The sequence below is a fragment of the Alexandromys fortis genome, unplaced genomic scaffold, assembly GCF_014885135.2.
Source record: "Alexandromys fortis isolate MF-2015 unplaced genomic scaffold, M_Fortis_MF-2015_v1.1 scaffold_21, whole genome shotgun sequence".
Lineage (NCBI taxonomy): Eukaryota > Metazoa > Chordata > Mammalia > Rodentia > Cricetidae > Alexandromys > Alexandromys fortis.
Window position 1 is genome coordinate 13518055 of NW_026067905.1, and position 7059 is coordinate 13525113.

General features: G+C 46.9%; 1 long non-coding RNA gene across 1 annotated transcript; it reads left to right on the top strand.

Annotated features, from left to right (window-relative positions):
* Positions 1-515: 515 nt before the first annotated feature.
* LOC126497249 (uncharacterized) lies at positions 516-6699 on the top strand. Its single transcript, XR_007590550.1, has 3 exons — positions 516-609; positions 2847-3090; positions 6044-6699. It is a non-coding gene; the product is annotated as an uncharacterized lncRNA (long non-coding RNA).
* Positions 6700-7059: the final 360 nt, after the last annotated feature.

Here is a 7059-nt window from a genome sequence, read left to right on the forward strand (position 1 = left end):
CTCACTGCCTAGAGTTACACGGATTTTTGTCTAGCCCTAGAAGTCTGAAGGAGAGAAAATCAGGGGCTCTGTCCAAAGGCAGACTGGGGTCCCTTCCAACACAGACAGAAGTTGAGGTGTAGAGTCAAAATTAGGGGAGAGGAAGAGGAGAGAGGGCATGGGAGGCTCAGAAGAACAGATATTCATTCCCAAGTGAACAAGTGGGAGACAGTCTGAAGAAATCCTTGAAACTCCAGACGGGTCTCTGCACTTGTGGGGCTTACGTAAGAGGCAAGAAAAGGTAAAAGGGCTATTGTTCCCTAAAGGAAGCCAAGAGTGAGGCGGTGGCCACTGTGGCTGGGCCTCAACTTAGTGAATTAGTTCTCTGGCGAGTGTTTGGGGAGCTAGTCAGGAAGAGTTATTGCAGCCGGAGCACAAGAAGATTTGGAATGCCATAGGAACTGTCTGATCTGGCGCCAAACAATGTTTGTGCTGTTGTTAACATCATTTCACCTGTGTCTGAGGCTGGGGGGCCTGAGGACCCTCCGGTCACAGGGAGGAAGAGCAGCACACAGCCACAGCGGACAGCGTTGGGTCCAGACTAATTAGAACGTGCCACAGGAACTCCAGGTGAGTCACTGAATATAATCAGAAGTGATAAACTGCGACCGGGCAGAGAGCCCAAGACAGCCTTTCTTGTCCATTTCTAACCCCGCGTTGATTAGTTCAGTAACTAACAGCATCCTGGACTTTTTTTTTTCTACCTGTGATGGCTGTGAACGTAATGGGCTCCATTTCTCTTCGGAGGCCTCTTGCCTCTGCCCGTCTCTATTGCTGCCTGTGGTGCATCCATCACCCCCAGCTTTCAAATGCTGCTTCCTGCTCCATCTCTTTCCTCCCGCTTGAGATGCAGGCAAAGCACAGACATCGCCTGTCTCCTCTCTGTCGTAAAAGCACTGCTAACACAAAGCAGTTGTACATAACAGACTTTTCCAAAGATGTTGTGGCTAATGAGAACAGACAGAGCTATTATTGCCTAGAGCAGGAAATGATTCCAAATTTAACATCAGATGGTATTGTTCCCAGAAATGCATTGGCTATTCCTTCTGCAGAGAATCTCTGCCGGCTTGGGTCCCTCCTTGGCATCCCCAGGGTACTGTGAAGCCAAAGTTGTCTAAAGAGAGATCAAGAAATATCCCATCTGTCTATATGGATGAAGCTACTATTTATTAAGAGCCAAGGCCTGTACTAACCGCTTACAGTATCTCACTTAACCCTCTCTGTGCAGCTCCCTGTGGGAGACATTCTTTGTCTGCAGCTGAGGAAACTGAGTCTCAGAAACACGGAGTCGGGATCTGAACCCTGCTCCTTCTCCTCCAAGCCCTTACTTCTAATTGCTATGGTGCTGTCCCGCACTCCTTAGATCATCAGAATTCCGATCCATTACTAACCCCTTAACTCAGCAAAGTTTTCTGTAGAGTCAGGCAAAAATTCCCCTACCATTTTCTCCCAGGCAATTGAATCCTTTGCTCTGGCAAATCCCCCCTCCCTCCCACCCCCTGAGAGAACTTTCAGGTCTGCTCAGATCTTCCCAGAGGCGGCTCACTGACTCCTCTAGATAACATTTCGACTGTCTCTGTCCCTGCTCTCTTTTCTCCTGCTCTCTCAGCCTCCTTTTAGACCAGGAACCAAAATCTGTTGTTCTACTCCCTTTTTGAAGCCAGTGAACCCACAAGGCAACAACAGGCCACTTGACCCCACACTGAATCTCTCAAGTATTTCTCTCCACGCGAGGGGGGGGGGCAAGCTGAGGCTTATCTTCTTCCTCTTATCTTCTTGACCTTCTCAAAGCTGGGTTTGGCATTCCATTAAGTCAGGACAGTCTGCCTTCATGAGTCCTCATAATTCTAAATTATGTCTTTGCCATTGGCTGGGATGACAGCCCCAGATAAGAGGGAGCGGAGCAGGCGTTCAAATCGAGTGCTGCGTCCTCTTGCACGACCTTGACTTTAAGAGATGCCCAGTCTGTATAAACCTGGGGGAAGAACCTAAGGAACTCACAGTCCTATCTCCAAGCACCAAGAGACATGAGTCACAAACTAGTGATCACATTTTGGGGGGTGAGGGTACCCATTTGCTATGAGGCACGCTGTCAGGCCTTTTTTCTTTCTTTCTTTTAGTTTTTAAAGAAAGAAAGAGAAAGCCATGCTGGTAGTGATGGAACTCAGCACTAGGCTATGGAAGATATTTGTCCAGAGTAGACAGGGAAAGCCAAGTTGTAAGTGTTGGGCAAACGATAAGAGGTCCAGGCAGTCCGAGAAGGAGCGCCATGGACCTGGGAGAAGACTGGGCCTGGATGGTGATGGCCTGCTGCCCGTTCCCCTAGAACAGTGAGGGGAGGGTGAGCAGGCTTCAAGTAGAGTCCAGCAGAAACAAAGGTGGGGGTGGGGGGAATGTGAGCGATGTGTTCAAGGGACCATGAGTCACCCACTTGGCTTTCTGTTCTCTCAAAACAGCTGCCACATAATAGCAGGCATATATATAACAGGTTATCATTTCTTCTTTTAAAGACCTTGAAAATAAAACAAGAGCTCCAAATTCTCGATTTGGAAAATTCTCCTGTGATGTCAGCACCCAGAGGCTTTGGAGGTGATACTTCCTGAGCTAAGGGGAGCCTGAACCCCCACGACAGAATTCTCACCCTTGCTTGTTGGAGATTCCAACAAGCATTTATTTGATGCAGCGGTTTGGGATTCTGTTTTAGGAAAACCTAAAAGTAACCTGGACAAAATTTGCTTTAATTAGTGAGCATTGGGGATGATTTCGACATTCTCCTAGCTGATCACAAACTTTTTCCACTGTCTTAGATGCTTTAAAGCTATGTGGAGCCAGGAAATGTCTGTCTACACAAACTAACCCTGATCACATTACTACACAAATGTCCTGGTGGCTTCACCCCAGCGTTGCTATTGCATTTGTGTTTTCGGATGTACTTCCTGAGGATTAGAGCGCTGTTTCTGATCTGTCTCTTCAAACCTCCAGGTATGTGCTCATAGAGGCTGGGCTGCGAAATCTTCTCTCCAGCCGGAACGGAAGCAGCTTCACCTCCAAGTAAGGAGAAGTTGGAACAATATAGGGAGACTCTGGTCTTTTCTATTCAAGATGCGCTGCTTTCCAGGGCTATTTCTTGAGGAATGCTCTCTGCTTCTAACTCAAACTAGGAAGAATCACTCTTCTTTACTTACTATCACTGTTTCAAAAGTCTTTTCAACCATCTCTCCTTCTTAATGGTTGTTCTATATCTCCAGGGAATTCAGAAAGGCAATTGTTTCTGATATCATGGTTTTAGCAAAAAGAAAGACAAAGGAAGGAAGGAAGGAAGGAAGGAAGGAAGGAAGGAAGGAAGGAAGGAAGGAAGGAAGAAGGAAAAAGGAAAGAGAGAAAACAGAACTTGAGCTTGTCAGGGAACCGAAGGGACAGTTACTTGAGACATTGTGTTCTCTGAGTCATGGGCACCTGCTAAGGAAAAAACCAGCTAAGCCTCTCTAGAGTACATTAAAATAGCTTTTCCCAGCTCAAAATCACATTTCAAAGACATTCCAAAAGGTGTCTGGGTACAAAACGAAGGCGAGTAAACCGAAGAGTGTCAAGGGTAATGCACTGTTGTCCACAGCAGAGCACAGCGGGAAGTGTGACACACTCAGAAACCACAGCGAACAAATGTAACTGCTGGGAGCCAGGTGACCTTGAGCAGAGCACCTGAGGTCCCTCCACATTTTCATTTAGAAAACGAGTGGGAAACGCCCACTGTGCATCGCACGTGGTGGCCAAGTGAAAAGACGTCTAAAGTGCTTTGTAAACCTCCGGGCTTTGTCTGTAACACTTCAAGAAATCACAGGGGTGGCTGGGGGTCAGGAGATAGTGTAAAGCTTCTTTCGTAAGTGGGTGTGTGTGGCACGTGTGTGCACACACAGGTCAAAAACTCCAATGTAGGTTTTCACCTTTAAAAATTACTCATTCCTTATTAGTATGTGTGTGTGTGTGTGTGTGTGTGTGTGTTATATTGGGGGGAGTGTGGAGGTAAGAGGACAGCTCAGTGAAGTCATTTTTCTCCCTTTATCTTTACACACTTTACAGGGGTTCCAGGAATTGAACTCAGGCTTTCAGACTCTTTCTCCCTTCCCTCTCTCTCATTAGTATTATTTGTTTGTTTATTGTGTGTGTGTGTGTGTGTTTCTGAGACAGGATCCCATTATGCAGTCCTCGATGTCCTAAAACTTACTATGTAGACCAGGTTGGCCTTGAATTTATGATATATATGCACCTGTCTGCCTCCTAAGTGCTGGGATTAAAGGCGTTCGCCACTATGTCCAGCTTCTTCTCCTTCTCCTTCTTCCTCTTCCTCTTCCTCCTCCTCCTCCTCCTCCTCCTCCTCCTCCTCCTCCTCCTCCTCCTCCTCCTCCTTTTCTCCTTTTGGAGCTGAAACTCAGGTTTTTATGGCTGTGAGGCAACCTACCTTTATCAACCCAGGTATCTCACCGGCCTCAGAGCCTTTCAGAAATGGGTATCTGCCATTTTATGTGATTTAAATCGAACAATCAGCAGATCATTCCTTAATTAATACTCTAAGAAAATGCTTGTTCTCCTGTTGCTTTGTCTTCAAAATGAGCCGTTCCTCTTTGTACTTGTCACTTGGGATTCTTTTCGTGGAAGAAAGTACTAGAAAGATCTGGAAGGAAATGTGGTGACATTTTTTCTAAATGTCTTCTATCCAGAGGCAAAGTCTTTCTCTTACACCTCATATGTTGTTGATTTGACAACATAGAGCAGGAACAGAAGAAGGAGGAAATACACTGAGAGCAAATGATCTGGAGAACCTCTGAACCAAAGTTTGGGGTGCCTCAAGAATTATAGTCTGATGGGCAAGGTCCTTCTGGAGTGAGCCAAATACATTAGATGCTCTGGTCCCAGGGAGGTACAGAGGGAAGCTGCCCAACCCACTCCCAGAGCTCTGCTCCCTTTTGAAGCCTGATCAATAAGAACGTCACAGAGCACTCTTCTGAGAAGGCCATGATCTGTTTGTTATTCAGGAAAAAGAGGGAGCCCTTCAAGGCAAGTCGATACCCCAGTCTCCCAGTGATTGGCTTTGCTGCCTGGAGTGTGACGTGCTCAAAATACCCAATAGCCGGCGGTCCCCATCTGGAGCTGGTTTCTAACTCATTTCCATTTGAGGCAAAATCATTACAGTGGTTGATGCTAATAGGCTGGCAATAGGCCCCTAATTTTGCTAAATGAAATATTATTTCTCCCTTGCCTCTCCATATTACCAGCAGTTACCTTTGCATATTTGGGAAAAGAAAAGAAAAAAAAATTTAACCCCAGTCCTGCCAATTCAGTATGACAGCTGCCCCCACCTTGTAGGATCTTAGTCCGTGCCCTCCTTTATTTGCAAGACAAACAGTCCCTGAATTTCCCGTCCAACCAGGCATTTTGAAGAAGTGCAGGTAGCAACGTAGAACAGGTGGGTAATGTCTGGTCAGAGCACCACCCTATCCGTCCGTTTCCCTGCTCACCAACTACTGAACCTGCCTCTGCGTCCCAGTGTCTAAGGCCCTGTTGTTTATCATCCTTGGTCACAGCAGCAACTGCTCTGAGACCGTTCTTTGTTTTCTCTAAAACGAATGGAGAAGGAAGTTGTTATTTGAGTGGGATTTTGACTAGCAAAGAGTGGGGCTATAATGCATGTCTGAACCTTGCTTGAAACAACGGATCACTCTGCTTCTTGAATAAGTGGGGAATAAAGCTTGATAGGAAGGGAGCGTTAACTGACAGTGTTATTAAAGGACCTCCAGACTCCATCTGTGCCTGGTGGCTCCTACCTGTAACTCCAGCACTCAGAAGTATCAAGACAACTCTGGGATATGTCGCAAGCCTCTGTCTGGTGATAAAGCTCAGTGATTGCCAACACCACGGAGAAAAATAGCTTCAGAGAAAATGATGTTTATTGCTTCTTGTGGATGTGGCCTGAGGACCACTGACTGCCTCTTTTGCGTGTCATCCACAGGGAACAATAGGAACATGAGTGATGAAATCAGAGGGCCATGCTGAGCTGGTCCCACCCTTCGCTGGCCTTGGGAAAGCTGGCCCTAATCCTCACTGTACACTGCAGCAAGATAGCTGCTCCCCAACTCGGGAGAGATGACCCCATCCCTTACCACGGGCAAGAGAGAACTGACCCTGAAGACCTGGGCTATGGGAGCTGGCTCTGCCCCTTGCCTGAGGCAAGTGGCCTCAGTGGCCCCTGCTGACCAGCTCAGCTACCACCCAAGCCCACGACCCGGCCTTGTGTTGGTCTACTCTGGCATCTACCACATCTAGGACCTGCTGGAGCTCCTGAAGGATCTGGTCCTATGGAAGGACACCCGCAGCATCTCCATGACTTGGGCTGGCCAAGATATCCAAGAGGAGTTATGGTGAGATTTAGTGGTGATGGTGCGCCGGAAACCAGAGGCCTTGACCCCTACCAATGAACATTTGCTAGTAAGGCTGGTTGGACAAAAGGGTCCACTGACGCTCCCATTGAAGAGGTGTTGAAGAGGCCGGAAAGATGAAGAGAGAGGTTTCTTTGTGTGCTTGTTTTGGTTTGATTTTTTTTGTTTTTAAATTTTGTTGGGGGATGCTTCAGGAGTGAGGGAGGTTATGGGGGGACTGGGAGGTGAGCAGAATTAGGGTGCATGATGTGAGATTCCTAAACAATCAGTAAATAAATTGTGTTGAATATTAAAAAAAGACTTTAAAAAAATCTATGTTTTCAAAGACCTCTGCCCTTCAGCCAGCCAATCAAGATGGCAGTGACGGTTACACAGAAACACATCTCTGAGATTAAAGCTTTTATGACCAAATACAATAAAAATATTGCTCACTGATTTGTTTTATAGATATTTGTTGACTACTGTGGGAGACTAATGAAGTGAAAGGTGTAAGCCCCTTGAGCCCCATGAGTGGCCAGGCCCCTCCCCAGAGGACCTTCAACTGCCAGGTTCTGTCCTAACTGCTGGACCCTGCCCTCACTCTACAGGG